The sequence below is a fragment of the Mustela erminea genome, chromosome 9 (genome assembly GCF_009829155.1).
Source record: "Mustela erminea isolate mMusErm1 chromosome 9, mMusErm1.Pri, whole genome shotgun sequence".
Lineage (NCBI taxonomy): Eukaryota > Metazoa > Chordata > Mammalia > Carnivora > Mustelidae > Mustela > Mustela erminea.
The window spans coordinates 47,375,476-47,394,920 of record NC_045622.1 but is presented as its reverse complement, the minus strand read 5'-3'; the positions used below and the strand labels follow the sequence as shown (position 1 = coordinate 47,394,920).

Genomic DNA, 19,445 nt, shown 5'->3' with positions numbered 1-19,445 from the left:
GCAACTGAAGCCCAAAGAGGTAACAAAATTTACCCCAAATCACACAGGGAATGGCAACTTCAGAATCAAATCCATATTTTTAATATGATTCCAACACCCTTACACCCAGTCAATCACAAGCTATTTATTTATTCTGCAAATATTTATCAAGTACCTTCCAAGGGCACCTACAATGCCACTTAGAGAAAACATGGTTGCTAACATGAAGGCCGGTGTCCAGTCACCAAAGAACTTACGTTCTCAAGAAAAGCAGGGCAGATCTGAAAGGAAGGTACAAAATAATGAGATTAGGGCCTTTGATGAGGGATCAGAGCAGGCTTCTCTCAGGAAGTGGTATCTGAGCTGAGACCTGAGGGATGAGAATGAGCCAGCCATTTGCAAAGCTATGCAGAGAGTGCAGGCAGAAGTTACAAGAAGTGTGAGGGCTGGCTGCCAGAGAAGGCTTGTCATGTCTAGAGAACATAAAGGCCACCAGGGACCAAGGCTGAATGAATAACACGGAAGAATATTGGAGATGACGCAGGGCCTTGCTGACCACAGAAGAGTCTCAATTTTGTTGTAAGGGCAATGAGAAATCAGAGAATAGTTTTAATTACAGGACTGACATGATCTGATTTGGGCTTTTGATTTTGTTTTTGTTTTTAAGTAGGCTCCATGCCAATGTAGAGCCCAAGGCAGGGCTTGAACTCACAACCCTGAGATCAAGATCTGAACTGAGATCAAGACTCAGACACTTAACCCACAGAGCCACCCAAATGCCATGAATTTGTGCTTTAAAGAGATAATTCTAGGGCGCCTGGGTGGCTCAGTTGGTTGAGCAACTGCCTTCGGCTCAGGTCATGATCCCGGACTTCCAGGATCGAGTCCCGCATTGGGCTCCCAGCTCCTTGGGGAGTCTGCTTCTCCCTCTGACCTTCTCCTCTCTCATGTTCTCTCTCACTCATTCTCCCTCAAATAAATAAATAAAATCTTAAAAAAAAAAAAAAAAAAAAGAGATAACTCTACTTGTCGTGGGCAAGGAGGGGGCCGGAGTTAGGAATCGGAGAGGGATCTGGTGACTAGATTGGGGTGATGGTAGAAGAGATGAATTTTATATTTGGAGATAGGACCAAAAAGAGTAGCTGATGGACTGTTATGTGAATAGTAAAGAAACAAACTCCTAGGTTCCTAGCTTGACTAACTGGGTAGAAGGAAGTACCAAGCATAATGAGAAAGACTGAAGGAAAAGCCAAATGCTCATGAGATAGTCATGGATTTTACTCTTTTTTACACTAAAAAGAAAAAAAGAGTAGATCTAGTTTTTTTTTTTTTTTTTTTTTCTGGGGAAGCTGTAAATGAAAGGTTTGAAGCTGCTCAATCTGGTGAAGAGCTGCTGAGAATGAAAAATGGAGAATAAACATCAAGAATCTAAAAAGCTGACCTAGGAAACAGCGGTTCCACGTACTTCATGTGGCCATCCACTACTAAGCTGGAATCCACAGGTGGAAGGCAGACACAGAAGTTCAGATGGATGTTGGATGGAGGAGGACAGTCTTGTGGTCAGGGCTGTGGAAAGGGGAAAGAGCTGCCTCCAGGTGACAATGACTTCCCTGTCACTGGAAGTGTTAAAGAATAAATCAAATGACCCCGTGGCTGGATGGTTAGCAATAAAATTCAATAATTGGGTGGGCAAATCCTTCTAAACCTAAAATCCTTCTTAGCCCTAAGATCCTGTGGTTTTAAGATACAATCTTTGTTAAAACTGACCATTAGGGCTGGAGTTTTCCCGATCAGGCAGAACTTCCTTGATATGTCCTACCTTTTGAAAGCAAAAGAACAGCATTAGCTTATTTCAGCCACTATAAAGTGACTTCTAGTTTACTTCTAAGTGTCCTACAAGATGCTGGAAGCATAGGATATACTGGTGTACATTTACATAGTTTTGTAAAAGGCACAAGCTATCAATCAGATATCCAAGATCTACAATTTATTAGCTCTGTGACCTGTGGCAAGTTATTTAAATCCTCTTGAGTCTCCATTACTTTCTTGGAAAAATGGGAAGACTGAAAAAAAGAAAGAAAAGAAAGAAAAATGGGAAGACTAATGCTTAATTTGCCGTGAGGACCAAAGTCAACTACTGAACCATTACAGCAAGAATAATAATGATAGGGGCACTTCAGTGGCTCAGTGGGTTAAGCCTCTGCCTTCAACTCAGGTCACCATCTCAGGGACCTGGGATCGAGTCTCACATCGGGCTCTCTACTCAGCAGGGAGCATGCTTCTCCATCTCACTCTGCCTGCCTCTCTGCCTACTTGTGATCTCTCTCTCTGTCAAATAAATAAATGAAATCTTTTTTTAAAAAAGAATAATAATGATAACTAATATCTATCGAGTCATTGCTATATCCTAGTATATGCTATGTGCTCTCTGTGCATTTTTTTCCACTTAATCTTTACAATCCAGGAGGCAAATACCACTGTTATCCCTGTTTTAAAAAGTAAAGATTTCTAGAGGTTAAATAACTTCTCTAAGAGTCATATAGTTAGTAATTGGTCAATGGGGGGGGGGGGGGACAAGCAAACGTCAACAAAAATGAAAAGAAAAAAAGACAAAGAATACATATTTACATAGAAGTTTAGTTATTTTAAAAATGTAACCTACAGGGCACCTGGGTGGCTCAGTGGGTTAAAGCCTCTGCCTTCAGCTCAGGTCATGATCTCAGGGTCCTGGGATGGAGCCCCGCATGGGGCTCTCTGCTCAGCGGGGAGCCTGCTTCCCCCTCTCTCTGCCTGCCTCTCTGCCTACTTGTGATCTCTTTCTGTCAAATAAATAAAATCTTAAAAAAATAAAAATAAAAATATAAATGTAACCTACTGTGGAAATTAACAATCAATTCACTGACTAGACATTTAGTAAATATTTATTGAACATATAAATGAATAATTGAATGATTAAATGATTCCAACAAACACATATTGAGTTCTTACCAGGTACAGCATTGAGAAACTAGGGTAACACAGAATTTACATTAATTTCATTGAGAGGTTGCCATTAAAAACATTATCTTCCAAACACAGATAAATTCAGATATTTATCTATTATCCATGAAGAAAGGTCCTAAGAAAAGTCATTCTCAGACATACCGACAGAAGCCAGAATTACTGCTGTTCTTTCTTTGGGAAGTTCAATGTTAGAGGGGTACTCAGAGTAGTAGCTGAAAACTAAGAGCACACAAATAGAAGCCAAGGAAGGAGACAGTCTCATAGAAAAGAAGAAAAAGCCTTCAACAGGAAGCAGAAATATCTAAGAGAACAAGGGCTTTAGAAAAGGCTGATTAACACCTAGGAGTTTGCTTATGAACTTCCCTAGAATTGTGGCATTGGGATGAACGGGTTAAAGAGGAAGAGGAGTTTGTCTTTTAAGAAGTTTGGTGACAAAAAAGAGGGAGAATAGCAGCCTGGTGAGGAGAACCAGGAGGATGACTGCTAAGGAACCTAAGGGAAAGGAGAAACCAAAGACCAAGGATACATGGAGGAGAAACAAGGAAGAAAGAGAAGGACCAGACCCAGGAAAGTCAAGAGAGGCAGGGTGGAATGCACAGGGAAGAAGCTATCCATGGGAAAGGAGAGGTCATCTTCTGTTCTGAGACAGGAATGAATAAGGAGAGACGGGGCGCCTGGATGGCTCAGTGGGTTGGGCCGCTGCCTTCGGCTCGGGTCGTGATCTCAGGGTCCTGGGATCGAGTCCCGCGTCGGGCTCTCTGCTCAGCGGGGAGCCTGCTTCCCTCTCTTTCTCTCTGCCTACTTGTGATCTCTGTCTGTCAAATAAATAAATAAAATCTTTAAAAAAAAAAAATAAGGAGAGACTATCTTGGATGCACATTGTGAAAATTACTCTGAATCAAGCTGGCTAGATCCCCAAACCAATCAAGTTAGGGAACACCATTTTAGGCTTAAAATGATATTGATTTCTTTGGGCCACTCATAAATAAGTTGGTATGGAAAAAGTCAACAATCATTTGGATATAAGTTCCACACAAAAATCTGACTCATTGATGGGCACTTGGGTGGTTCAGTTGGTTCAGCATCTGCCTTTGGCTCAGGTCATGACCTCAGGGTCCTCAGATGAGTCCTAAATAGGCTCCCTGCTCAGCAGGAGGTCTGCTTCTCCCTCTCCCTCTGCCCATCCCCTATGCCATGCTCTCTCTCTCTCAAAATAAATAAATAAAAATCGTTTTAAAAATCAGACTTATTGAGATGTGCTTATATTCCATTTCTTTGGGGAGGGAGGGGCAAAGGGAGAGGGAGATGGAGAACCTTAAGCAAACTCCATGCCCAGCATGGAGCCTGACATGGGACTAGATCTTAAGACCCTGAGATCAGGACCTGAGCTGAAATCAAGAGTTGAATGCATAAATGAACTAAGCCACCCAGGTGCCCCTAAATTCTGTTTCTTAATCTGGGTGCTGGGTACATTGGTGTGCTCAGTTTGATAACATAATCAAGCTATTACACTTACAAGTGTACTTTTCTCTATGTATATTATACATCAATAAAAAGTTTTTATAAACTAGTTGTTAACTTAAGAATCACCACTCCTTTACTTGTTAGTTTTTTAAAAAATAACTTACCCTCTCAAGGAACCTACATATTCCTTCAGATAGATTCTTTTTTATCTAATTCTTTTAGATTCATCACAGTACTAAACATAAGGCTAGATGCACAATAGGTATCTAATAAAAAAATATTGATAGGGGCACCTGGGTGGCTCAGTTGGTTGAGTGCCAGCTCTTGGTTTCAGCTCAGGTCATGATCTCAGGGTTGTGAGATCGAGGCCCCCATTGGACTCTGCACTAGGTGTGGAGTCTCCTTGGGATTCTCTCTCTCCCTCTGCCAGTCCACCTCCCCTGTATGCTCATGCACATACTCTCTCTCTCAAATAAATAAAACCTTCTAAAATAAAATAAATGTATGTTAACATATCTGGGAGAACTTTAGTACCAAACTTAATGCAAATCTATCTCCAGGAAATGATACCTTTATGATTCCAAAATCTGGCAGGACCCCACTTTAGCCAGATGTTTATTTGCATTGAGCATCACCAATAATGGGATAAACTAACATCCCCTCACACAGCAATGGCGAGTATACAAAATGAGCTATTTAGAATTCTTGCCAAAAACGTTTAACCTGGGCGCCTAGGTGGCTCAGTGGGTTAAGCCTCTGCCTTCAGCTCATGTCATGATCCCAGGGTCCTGGGATTGAGCCGTGCATCGGGCTCTCTACTCAGCGGGGAGCCTGCTTCCCTCTCTCTCTGCTTGCCTCTCTGCCTACTTGTGATCTCTCTCTCTCTCAAATAAATAAATAAAAATCTTAAAAAAAAAAAAGTTTAACCTGTATATAATAACAGAGAAATAACTAGACAAATGGTAGGTTGTGAGATATTCTTAAGACTCTTAAAAATAGGGACTCCTGGGTGGCTCAGTTGGTTAAGCAGCTGCCTTCGGCTCAGGTCATGATCTCAGGGTCCTAGGATGTAGTCCTGCATCAGGCTCCTTGCTCTGAGGGAAGCCTGCTTATCTCTCTGCCTCTTCCCTCATCCACTTGTATGCTCTCTCTCTCAAATAAATAAAAATCTTAAAAAAAATAATAATAAAGCAGGTATTAACAGTGTGCAATCACTAAGTGAGATTTCTCCCTGATATAATCAGAAAAAAAATTTTCTGGCGGGTTGGCTGAAGCTTGAAAAGAAAAAAAGCTTTGGCAAGACACATGGGCAGGTCTTTGAATTATTTTCTGTTAGAAAACAAATATTCATGTGTTTCTCTATTTTAAGGGATTTCTCAAACGCCTACAAATGAGAAGACTATCTTGTATTACATCTCTTCCCTCTGCAAAATCCCTCAAGATTCTTACCAAGATAGACTAAATCTGTTTTTTCATGACCTAATGAAAGCCTTCTTTATTTAATTTGGATCTTCCTCCAAGTGATATGCAGCAATTATTAATGCTGTGTATTGACTTATACATCCCAACCCAGGGGCCTAGGTTCAAAGGATATAGCTTTCTGAGCTGAAATCTAAGAACCCAGGCTTTCCTCTGCCATATAGAGAAACCTGCTTACAATGAGTGAATGGCAAAGAAAGCCTATAGTGCTCTTTATAAACAAAACAGTAATCTAGGTAGAGGGTTTTCTTAGAATAACCTCTACAAATCTGTAAAAATGTGTTTGGCTAAAAAAACAAAAAACCTCCAACTAAATCCATGTATTTACCATTGTCAGGTGAGAAAAACATTCAACTTCTGCAAAAACAGAAAGAAAACATCACAAGCATCACAGTTACTGTACATCTAATGAGTCAGTTGTTCTCATTTATCAAAACTAAAAAATTAATGCAGCAAAAGATATTTGTTTTAGACATTATTTGGATCAAAGCCAAATCCACGCCCAATTTTTCCTATAGATTCCCTCAGTTCTTTAGCCCACACACCCCAGGATGCCTCACACTACAGTTTGAAACTACAATTTTTTTTTTAAGATTTTATTTATTTATTTGACAGAGAGAAATCACAAGTAGGCAGAGAGGCAGGCAGAGGGAGAGGAGGAAGCAGGCTCCCCACCAAGCTGAGAGCCCGACGCATCACTGGATCCCAGGACCCTGAGATCATGACCTGAGCCGAAGGCAGAGGCTTAACCTGCTGAGCCACCCAGGTGCCCCTGAAACTACGATTTTAAACCTAAATGATTGCACAACAGGAAGAAGGCAACACTTGCAGAAAGAGTCTTCCGGTTGCCCCCACAAACTTCGGCAGAATCAGGGAAACCAATTACCAACCAGGCTCTCTGTCTTCAAAGGAACTTTGATGTTGAAACAGAATTCTACTGTGCACATTAATTCTCAGAACTGTTCTGGGGCACTATAAAGACAGCTGCAGAGCAACAGGCTTTCCTGGCCCACATCTGCATATTAGCATATACATCTGGCCAAAAGATGAGACATCCACAGACCTGGCACGGGTCTCCTCAGTCACTGAGCTCCCATTCAGTTGTCGCAGTTAAGTGGGAGTAAAGGGCTCTGAGCAGGTTAAGCCCTTGAGCTTGGTACTTGAATCCTGGCTCTATTATTAATGACTGGGTGACTTCGGACACATTTTACTTAATCTCTTCCAGCTTAGTTTCCTCAGCTGTAAAACGGGGATGGTAATCTTACCCAATTACATTGAGTTATCGTCAGAATTAAATGAGGTTAATATGTATTACTAGGCATGTCAATAAACTTTCAAGAATGTTGGCTCTGATTATTATTCTTTATTGTTATTTGGAGACTTCTACTCCATCTGTTATGGGCCTTTAGAACTCTTGAGATTCTATGAATTAGCGTGCGACCCACAGTAAGAAATCTGACATCTCTGGGCCTCATGCTCATTATCTGTTAAATGAAAGGGTACTGCCAAATGACCTATAAAATCCCTTCCAGCTCAAAAATGTTAAAAGGCTCTCTGATTGATCTTTCATGCTTTCATCTGTGTCTCAGTGCCACTGACTGGATAAACTGGTACAACAAAGCCAGTGCCAGATAAACTGTCTTTATCCTTTTTCACCTTAGTTCCTTTAATCTCATAACCCACCCGTGCATACATAGGATCATAAGGTATCGGTCCCCACAGAAAAAAATAAGCAAGTATGGAGGAAGCCAAGTCTCTTTCCCCTTCCTATAGGCTGGGTAGTGTCTTCCAAACATGAATGAGTGGATTCATTTATACACCCATGGAAGCATCCCACATACTGAGGAAGGAGTGCCTTCCTCTGCTCCAAAGACACCCACTCCTGGTCTCCACAGGCTAACTGTCATTTGGGCATCATATCTGCCTGAACTGATGGAAGGCTGGGATTTTGTCATGCTAATTTTACAACCCGTCCCAAACACAGTGCCTGGAATGTGGCAGGCACCTAATGATTTACTGAATAATTAAATTCATTCTTCCCTCAGGACCAAAACTATATATTTGCCATGTAAGTAGGCAATTTGAGTTGTGGGCCTAAACCTCTGGGGATCCTTTATTAAAGGTCAACAATTGAGCAGGGTCAAGAACTAGATGTGTTCTTGCTGGTGGTGGTGGGAAGGGTTGTACAGAGAACCCCCTGGTTCTCAGTTTCTTTGATTAAAAAAGGGGAGGGGGAATGGGTTAGATCAGGGGTGGGAAAACTATGGCTCATGGGCCAAATCCAGCTTATGTCTCCCACCTCAGTTTAGAATGATCTTTACACTTTTAAATGATAATTTAAAAAAAAAAAAAAAAAAAAGAATGATCTGCATCAGAGATCATAATATGGCCCCCTAAATCAAATACATTTACTTTCTGGTCCTTTACAGAAAAAGCTTGCTGATCCTGGATTAGATTGTCTCTAAGGTCCCTTCAAACCCAGAAATTTTAGCACTCTAACTGTACAGGGTTTCTCCAAGCAGTTTGATTCTGGCTCCTCACACAGAGTATTTCTAAGACCGAAACAATACCCAAGGAACAGCAGGACCTCAGTTGTTATTTGCTTAATTGAATAAATGGATCTGCAGCAGCAACCTTAGGAACTGAATCCCTTACCACCAGGAGGGTAAGTTGGGTCAGTGTGTATCAAATCATGGCCTAACAAAGGCCCCCAGCGTCAACTCACCCCAGGGGAACACACAGTTCCATTGGTCCTTCGGATAACAGTGACACCTGTGATGGCCCAAAGCTTAGATAACCCGCATTAAGACTCACCTTGTTCCACCAAACACAAAACACATTTAGCCATCCCCTGAAAAAACCACTTCAGACAAACAAGTTATAAAGCTGTCTAGATGTACCTATCAGAATCATCTAATCAGATAATTTTAATGGTCTCAAGAGAATAAATCCCATCCAAAATAAGGTATATAGAATAATTTAGCTTTCAGCATTCTGTTCCTCTTTCCCTTTTGCTGCTCGTATACAATACCAAAACAATTCAAACATTCATGTGAGCGCAATGAGCCAAGTAAAGTCTACAATATACGATCCTATTAACACTAATCGAAGTTGGAGGAAGGTAAAAGAGAAAATAAACCTCCCTGGTTCTGCTCTCAGTACACATACTTTTCCAAAATAAACAGCCAACAATTATTCCTTTAATGTTCCTTCTCCGTGCACCCATAAATCACCCCTGGGCATATACCTTGTGCGATTTCAAAGGATGGGTTTCTGGTTTTGTGCTGTGTTTTTTTTTTTTAAGATTTTATTTATTTATTTGACAGATAAAGATCACAAGTAGGCAGAGCGGCAGGCAGAGAGAGAGGAGGAAGCAGGCTCCCTGCCGAGCAGAGAGCCTGACTCGGGGCTCGATCTCAGACCCGGGGATCATGACCTGAGCCAAAGGCAGAGGCTTTAACCCACTGAGCCACCCAGGTGCCCCTCATTTACCAATTCAAAGAGCTCTGATAAACATAGCCAAGAAGAATGAAATACAACCATCTGAAATGGCAAGAATATAGTAAGCAACAATCCCCAAGTGTCTGAGGAATACCTAGAAAATTTCTCACAACAGAGTAATAATCCTAACAAATTTATGACAATACACAAGACTTGTCAGTTTCCAAAGGCTTCTAGCTCTAAACTCAAACCACTTACAGTAAGGCACTCTTCTCATCTCATTACCAGAAACATACACGAAGTTATAATAGTCCTGCCTTGGGGTTTACCTACTCTCAAATACCCTTAGGAGTTCTCAACCATCCGAATCCTAGCAAGCAAGACAAACCTCATTTATCATACACAGCCAGCTCTGCTGTCCCAGGATTTCTTGGGAAACTGATCCACATTCAGCTCTGAGAATCCAAATAATTACTCTGAGGCAACTAGCTCTGGGTATGAGCGTACAACCCTGACCAGAGTCTTCAGAGATAAATACTTAAGAATCACAAAGCTTCTAGGAGTGTTTATGACTACAAATGAAAAGATTACAAAAATAAACACGAGAATGATACCATGCATGCCTACTTGAGCAATGAAAAGATTTGCCAGGAACTGGGGCCAGAGAGTTTCCAGAAATGTCTCTCATTGAGCCAAATTTGTTTTATAACAACAAGCACTGACATCTGTTATACATTCTATGGGCTTGTTATACACTACGTCAATACTATACATCGAGATATTTGCCTCTCACAACAACAGTACGAAGCTAGGGTTGCCATCAGTCCTTCATTTGGAGCTAAGAACACAGGCTCAAACAGGTCAAGTCTCACAGCCCCAAGATTTATGCCTTGAGCCAAGACTTGAGCTCCAGTCTCTTTACACCACATCCTCTGTCCATGTCACTATAGCCCAAACTGTGGAATACCAGGGCAGAGAAAGAGCCTGCTGGAGACCTTTCCCCACTACCATAATTCATCAACCCATTTGGCGGACAGTCTGCTATTCGTGCAGCCACATGTGGGAACTTTCTAGGGGGTTAAAGGCCCAGAGCCAAAAGCCTGGCCTGCTTCCGAAATAAGCTGGGGAAACACTCCCTGAGAAGACACCATAGCTTATGCCCGTGGGGAAACCTTTTGAGAGATGAAGAAGGAGCCAGAAATGTAAGGGGTTAATAGTGGAGACCTCTATGGGATCCTGTCAGAACCTCAGAGCTGGAGGCCTCTGGGAGCCTGGTAACAAGCTCTCTCAGGACCCCAAAGACAGAATCTGGGGCAAATGATGTGAAGTGACCCTTTGTTGGGGAAGGAGAAGGGATTAAATACACAAACTGAGCTGGCTTCAAACAGCATTTTCTCAGATGACTTTTATGAGCCACTTCTAAGAGAGAAATTGCCATTCATAAATTACCAGGGAAAGGCAAAAAAGGGGTGGGGAGGGGGAATCAGTATTTTAATAAGAGCCATTCATCTCGAGCTGGTGACCCACCGCTTCAGAAGGAAGATACAGAAAGCTGGGAGAGCTGTCCTTGAGTATACTGGATATTTTTAAGAGCTGGTCGACCCTAAATATCACCACTTTCTAGGCTCCAAGGATGACAGGGAAGCCCTGTGCCCTGGTGCTGTTTTTTCAGAAGGACAAAAACCAGGGGCACCTGGGTGGCTCAGGGTTAAAGCCCCTGCCTTCGGCTCAGGTCATGATCTCAGGGTCCTGGGATCAAGCCCTGCATCGCTCAGCAGGGAGCCTGCTTCCTCCTCTCTCTCTGCCTGCCTCTCTGCCTACCTGTGATCTCTGTCAAATAAATAAATAAAATCTTTTCCAAAAAAAGAAGTACAAAACCCAGAAACCTGAAGAAGCTTGTGTAGAAAAGGTAAAGGCCTTAATTTTAAAAACGTGGACTTGAGTCCCTGCTGTCTCCTGTTAGCTATGACAAGCAAGTCAAACCTCCTTGAGACTGTTTCCACATTTGTGAAGAATAAGAACACCTACCTTATAAGACCGTAGGGAGAATAAAACAAAATTATAAACGTAAAGGGCATAGCACAATGCCTTTACGTATTAGCTGTGCAATAAATGTTAGCTCTTTTAACTTCCCCCACCCAACCCTCATTTCAATTCCTTGGTATTAGAGTTCTAATACTTAATCATTCTAATACTTAGCAACTCACCAGTCCTTAGTAGTCTTGAAAGAATCACATGTGCTATACAATGTTAGCCATTTCACTCATCTCTTTGAAATATAATCATCTATGACTTCAGCTGTGAACACCTCAAATTAACCCTGGGCCCTTAGGTCTCTTACGAGGCTACCCCATGCTTCCTAAATTCCCTTTAAAAAAAAAAATTAACTCCTAGGTCTCTCTTCAACTTTATAATCTTTCTCCAAATTCTTGAGCTGGGTCACCAGCTCGAGATGAATATCAATATTTGGCTGCACTTAACTGTTAAATTCAACTAAACTTTCCACAAGGCTTAAAATCAAAAGGACCTTTAAAGTCAACAAAGCTTAACTAAATGTAATAAATATGTACTGTGCTTATAACCACTGGAACAACAGGATGGATGAGATTCTTACAGTCTTCCTCACTACTTTCCTGGTCTTTGGGATGACTTCCTCTCCTCTTGACAACCTCTTATCCAAGGCAGGGACAAATGCCCCTTCTCTATGCTCCAGCCTTCTGTATACACCCTTACCAGTGCTATGGCCATACTGTACAATAACCATCCATTTCATCTCCTTCCCTGGCCCACAGTCTCCTTTCAGGCAAGAACCGTGTTTTGTCAAATCTCAATTACCAGTCCCAGCACCCATCAGCTTGTACCCATTATATAATAGATACCAGATTGTTGTTGGATCGATGGATAGATGGATAAAAGAATGAATAAATAGGGTTTTTTGATCTGGGAGAAGACTTAGAAATAATCTAGTTCAATACAAGGTTTTCATTTCACAGATAAGGAAGCAGAGTCTCAGAGCTGTCAAGGTAGTTTCAAAAGCAGCAAGAAGATGACAAGTGGTAGCAGTCACATGCCACTTCTACTGTGAGTTGAAAGGCAGACATCACTTCACACTCACCCCAAGAGTAGATAGTGTAGCTTAGTGGACACAGGCAGCATGGGTTACACAGGCAAAGTCTTACTTCGACCACCTATCAGTCATGTGACTTTGGGCAAGTTACCTCATCTCTCTGAGTCACAGTTTCTACATCTGTTAATTAGGGCTATTAATAACTTCAGAGTTGTTGGGACTACTACATCTGCCAGCATACATAGAGTGACTAGCATAGCATGGGCACTGTGTGCTAAATATATGTTGACTGAATGAATCATGAATGAGTCCTTGTCCAGCATACCACAACTTCATGGACCTGGTTTAGACTTTGCATTTAAGTCTCTGCCCACATGCAAGGTGGCTGGGACACCCATAATTACAGAGTCATTTAGAGATTTGTTCCTTGCCAGAATTGGATCTTTAAGCAGGACCAAGTCTCTATAACTTTGTTCACTGTTCCCTTCACCTGGGTTGCCCTTTCCACCTTCCTCAATGCTACATAAATCTGACCCATCTTCCATTGCCTCACCTGATCCACCCCGTCTAGAAAGAATCTCTAAGTCCTATGACTTCATCAGTCCTTCTTGTTGCACTAATTAATGTTTCATCATATAATGTCGGGGGGGGATATCTGTCTGCATTTTTAAAACTGTGATAAAATATTTGTAATATAAAATTTATAATCTCAACCATTTTAAGTGTACAGTTCAGTAGTATTAAGTATATCCACAGTGCTGTACAACCAATCTTCAGAATTTTTTCATTTTTCAAAACTGAAACTCTATACACATTAAATAACAACTCTCCAATTTCTCTCTCCCGCTAGCCCCTGGCAACCACCATTCTTTCTGTCTTTGTAAGTTTGACTATTCCAGGAACCGCATATAAGTGTAACCATAAAATATTAATCCATTTGTGTCTGCTTTATTTCTCTTAGCATATTGTCCTCAAGATTCATCCATGTTGTAGCATGTATTAGAATTTTCTTCTTTTTCAAGGCTGAGTAATATACTACCATATGTACATACCACATTTGACTTATCCATGCACCTGCCGATGGACATTTCGGTTCCTTCTACCCTTTGGCTATTGTGAATAATTCTGTTATGAACATGCGTATATAGGGAGGAAACTGTTTTATCTCCTCTACTTGAATGTGAACTTTTTTCTTGAAGATTTTGTTTATTTATTTTACACAGAGAGAGTGAGGGCGAGAGATAAACAGAACAAGCACAGCAGGGGAATGGCAGACAGGAGATAAGCAGGCTCCCCACTGAGCAAGGAGCAAGGAGCCGCATGTAGGGCTCAATCCCAGGACCCTAAGATCATGACCTGAGCCAAAGGCAGAGGCTTAACCCACTGAGCCACCCAGGCTAACCGAATGTGAACTTCCTTTTTTTCTTTTTTTTAAAGATTTTATTTATTTACTTGACAGAGCGATCACAAGTAGGCAGAGAGGCAGGCAAAGAGAGAGAGAAGGAAGCAGGCCCCCCGCTGAGCAGAGAGCCGGACGTGGGACTCGATCCCAAGACCCCAAGATCAGGACCCGAGCCCAAGGCAGCAGCTTTAACCCACTGAGCCACCCAGGCGTCCCCCGAATGTGAACTTCCTAATGACAAAGCCTGGGTTTTAATCTTCTGTAGGTGACTAACATGTGATGGGCACTCAATAAATACCCGTCAAGTAAATAAGACAGGACTCTTCTCTACAGATGAAGCGAAAAAGTAATCATCTTCCACACCAATCTGCAAAATGGCATTTCACACAGCAGAAAAGCACAAGCTCTGCAGTCAGACAGCTCTGATTTCTGGCTCTGGATCTGCTTCTTACTAGTCATATAATCTTGGGCATGTTACTTCAGCTCTCAGAGCTTTGGATCTCTCATGTGGTTTCGCCACAACTAAATGCTGTAACTTATGGAAAGCAGCACACCACTTGGCACATCATAAAAAATGTTTTCTATTATTATTATCATTATTAAATTCTATAATAAAAGTAACTTGGTGGCACCTGGCTGGCTCAGTCAGTAGAAGATGTGACTCTTGATCTCAGGGTCATGAGTTTGAGCCCCACAATGGGCATAGAGACTACTTACAAAAAAAAAAAAAAAAAAAGCTTGCACATACCAACATGCCATTTAGTTTCCTGGCCATGGTAACTTTAAAAGCAAAGAACACGAAAAATTCTGAGACCAGACAATTTATAGCAGGTAACAGTCAACACAGAAAGACCCTACCACAGCAGGAACAATGACTCTGGATTGGTATCACTTAATGTGGAGTCTTGAGCTATACAACTGCAGCTCATGAGCTGGAAATTCTGTCACATCAAAGGGGTCAACTTAAACGTTATAGTAAGGATCATGTCATTCAGCAAAGCAGCCTGTCCAAGTTTTTATAAATGTTTTTTAATCAGGATTAGTTAAGGGTTTTTTTTTTTTGGTGCCTGGGCTAAATATATTTTGAACTTAATCGTAATTCATGTTTTGAAGCTTTTAGTAAAAAAATGAAGGAAATAAATAGATCTTTATTACTATTTCAGAAAGAACTATTTATTTCAATCTGTCTCAAAGGAAATTGAGCTCCCCACCCCACTCCCAATTCCTCTAGGGCATGAATTCCTTCTGAGGTTGCTATCCGAATTTTCCAGACCAGTAACATTCCTTCCAAAGTCAGCTCTTAGAAATATAAGTTTTTGAGTCTTAGAAGGAAAAGCTTGTCCAAGATTCTTTTTCTCTGCCAAAACAATTAACATTTGACATGGCTAATTCAAATGACTCTCACAGATAAAATCGGAAACTTGATTGTGTAGTTGGGGGAAGAGGGAAGAGGAAAAAAAAGAGAAGGTAAGAAGAGGAAGCCGCCCAAACGCTAATATTGGCCCAAAAATAGCCTAAAAGAACCATAACCCCTAGCTTTCCTAAGATAATCATGAATTCTGATAAATTTAACACTATAATGAGATAATGTATTAAATGGGCAACCAAATATTTTATTTCTCTCTCTCTCTCTCTCTCTCTCTCTATATATATATATTTCTTCCTTTCTTTCTTTCTTTTTTGGTAAGACTTTGCAATTAAATCAATAAATTCTTTCTCAGACCATGAATCCCAATTTTGCATTCAGAACAATACTGTCACCATATACCACGTGTCAATTTTAGTTTGGCTCCCCAATAACAGCTAAGAGCTACCGGCTGCCTTGCCCATCCCAGGATGTCCCCATGTACTTGAAGGCTACCAGGTGACAAGCACCACACTGAGCCTTGACATACAGGGCCTTGTTTAGTCCTCACAGCAACCCTATCTCTAAGTACTGGCATCTTCCTTCCCTCCTTTCTTATCTCTTTATTTTTAATTAATTTCAGACTTCAACTTAAAAAGGAAAAAACTTTAAGAAAACTACTAATAATTCATATGTACCCTTCACCCAGATTATCCAAATGTTAATTTTTTACCACTTTGCTTTACCATTCTTTCTGATATAGATATTACTTTATTCCTAAACATTGTATCTCCCTAAAATTCAAGACATATTCTTCTATCTTCACAATATGATGATCAAAATCAGAAAATAAATCTTAATACTTATATAATCTAATCTCAGCCCTTATTCAAATTTCACCAATTGACTAAACAAAATAATGTCCTTTATGGCAAAATAAAAAAAATTGGGGGGGGGCATCTGGGTGGCTCAGTCAGTTAAGTGGCTGCCTTCAGCTCAGGTCATAATCTCAGGGTCCTAGAATTGAGTCCTACATAGGGCTCACTGCTCAGCAGGGAATCCGATTCTCCCTCTCCCTCTGCCTTGTTCTCCACCCCCTGCACATGTGCTTGTGCTCTCTCTCTCTCTCTCTCTCTCTCACAAATAAATAAATAGAATCTTTTAAAAAAAGAGAGAGAGAAAAAGAAAAAAAAACTTTTCTCTGATCCAATCATTCCAGGATCATATATTGTATTTAGTTTCTATGTGACTTTAGTCTCCTTTAATATAGAATTATTCCTCAGTGTTTGTCTTTCATGACCTTGACATTTAAAAAAAAAATACAGCCCATTTGACTTGTAGAATGTTTCTTAATTTATATTTATCTGATATTTCCTTGTGATTAGATTCAAGCTATGCATTTGGGGCAGGAATGCCACACTAGTGGTGTGTCCTTCTCATATGATGATTTGTCCCAACACTGTAATAACCTTAATCATCTAGTAAAACTGCCATATTTCTCCACTGTAAAGTCACTCTTGCCTACTTTCTAACTATTAAGTATCTTGTGAAGAGATACTTTAGACTAGGTAGTCTCCTCTACTATTGATGAAAAAACTGAGGCTCAGAGACGTTATGAGTTGTCTAAGATCACAAAGCTTAAACGCACCAGGACACAAATTCAAACTGCATTTTGTAGGCTTCAAAATTCTTCAAAAGCATCCCACTGCTTCCTAGACCAGTCACCAATAGCTAAAAGCATCTCATTCTAACGCCCTTACCATGAGCACTGGGGAAAGAGTATGAGGACATCATGGCCCAGAGAATCCTGATACTTCTCTGCTCTTAAGAACTGACATCATCCTAGCTGCTGAGTCCATAGAGCTGTTTCTAAAGTGCTAGAAATCCTGAGGGCAGTGCAGTACTTTATACCCAAGCCTCCTCTCTGGACAACGAATCTGGGAGAGCACTGGAGGAGAAGTCAGCTGGTACTAAAAGGCAGAAGATGGAAATGTATATGCATCAGCACATCTGGCTGAACAAGGAAAACCAAAGATCATCCCTACCCTAAGGTCATCCCTACAAACTGACCTCTGGCTGGCCATCTGAAACTTTTCTTCTTGAGCTGCCATTTATTTCCACATTTTTCTGTTTTAATTTTGAAATACACTGGTATTACATTCCCATGGGTCAAAACTCAATGTGGCACACCTACTAGGATGGTCATAATGAAGAAGAAATAATAACAAGTGTTGGCAAGGATGTGGAGAAATAGAACCTGCATATACTGCTGGAGGGAATGTAAAATGGTAGCAGCTGCTTTGGAAAACAATTTGTCAGTTCCTTAAAAGTTCATACATAGAGTTAGCACTTGACCCACTCCTGGTACAGACGCAAATGAAATAAAAACAAATGGACATTTAAAACCTTATATGCACATGTTGATAGCATTATTCCTAACAGTCAAAAAGTAGAAACAAGCCATGGAACCTGGCTGGCTCAGTCAGAGGAGCATGTGACTCTTGATCTTGGGGTCCTGAGCTGAAACCCCAGGTTGGTTGTAGAGATTACTTAAATAATTTTTTTTTTTTTTTTAAGTTGAGGGGGTGCCTGGCTGGCTCACTTGGTTAAGCATCCAACTTTTTATTTTGGTTCAGATCATGATCTCAGAGTTGTGAGATCAAGCCCTGCATCAGGTTCCATGCTTGGTGTGGAGCCTGCTTAAGATTCTCTCTCTCCCTCTCCCTCTGCCTCTCCCCTCCTCTATAAAATAAAATAAAATAAAATAAAATAAAATAAAATAAAATAAAATAGGGAAACAACCCAAATCTCCATCAACTGATATGGTATATCAATACAAAGGAATATTATTTGGTAATAAAACTAGAGCTGATCCATACTACAACACGGATAAACCTTGAAAAGATCATGCTGATAAAAGAAACTAGTCACAAAAGACCACATATTACCTGATGCCATTTATATGAAATGTCCAGAATAGGCAAATCTATAGAGACAGAAAGTAAAGACAAGAAAGTGGTTGCCTGGGGCAGTTTGGGAGGGCAAGGCACAGGAGCAGGGGAGATGACAAATGAATGCTAATAAGTAAAAGGTTTCCTGTTAGAATAATGGAAATGTTCTAAATTGTGGTGATGCACAACTCTATGAACATACTAAAAACCACTGAATTGTACAGTTTAAATGTGTGAATTTTGTGATGTGTGGATTATATCTCAATAAAGCTATCTTGTAAGTTAACCTTATAAAATAGTAAATCTTAAGAAATCTCACAGCACACACCCCACTCACTTTTACAGCCCCGTTCCAGTAACTACTTTGTTGTTTTATATCCTTCCAGGGTTTCTTTGTGCAAATTCAAATGCACTTTCTTATCCCCACTTCTTTCACAGAATATGTACTCTACTGGACCTTCCTTCTTTCATTTAATATAGCCTTTGAGAGCTTTCCATATCAGTACTTAAAGAACACCCCAATGCTTGTGTGTGGTTTAATAGTTTTCCCTTGTGTGAACTTAGCCATTTATTTAACCTGTTTCCCCTGACATGCTTAGGGTTGTTTCCAATCATTTGCTATAAGCAACGATAATGCAATGCTTGTTCTTTCCAACTTGATTTCCTCGCATAATCTTTTATACCTGGACTGCCTCAAGGCAAAAAAGAACAGAAACCACCTCAGAGTTAATCAAAATCGGCTCTGCGTCTGGCCTCCTCTGCTAACTAGCTGTAACTCTCAGAAGGTTACTTGTATTTTCTGAGTCTTAATTTCCTCACTTGTAAAGTGGGCAAAATTCCTGAGGAACCAGGCAGAAGGTTGGTAATGGATTATAATACCTTGAGGGTAAAAAATAATTCAGGAATCCAGATGATGCTTAAAGAAAGGGGGATCAGGAAGAAAAGGGGGAGGAGGAAGAGAAGAAGCTTAAAGCTGATCTGTCAGAAAACGCCTAGTCATACATACAGAAAGAGGGGTGCCTGGGTGGCTCAGCGGGTTAAAGCCTCTGCTTTCAGCTCAGGTCATGATCCCAGGGTCCTGGGATGGAGCCCCACATCGGGCTCAATGCTCTGCAGAGAGCTTGCTTCCTCCTCTCTCACTGCCTGCCTCTCTTGCCTACTTGTAATCTCTGTTTGTCAAATAAATAAATAAAATCTAAAAAAAAAAAATACATACAGAAAGAGAGAATTAGAAAATCATCCTTTCATAGATACCAACTGACCTAGGCCATGATTATCAAGAGATGTTAAAACCAGTGGATAAAAATTACAGAG

At 40.7% G+C, this 19,445-nt stretch overlaps 1 protein-coding gene across 1 annotated transcript in view; it reads right to left on the bottom strand.

The window, feature by feature from the left end:
* Nucleotides 1–19,445, bottom strand: part of RAB30 (RAB30, member RAS oncogene family) — a 72,855-nt gene that overhangs the window by 43,494 nt on the left and 9,916 nt on the right. The window lies entirely within an intron of this gene.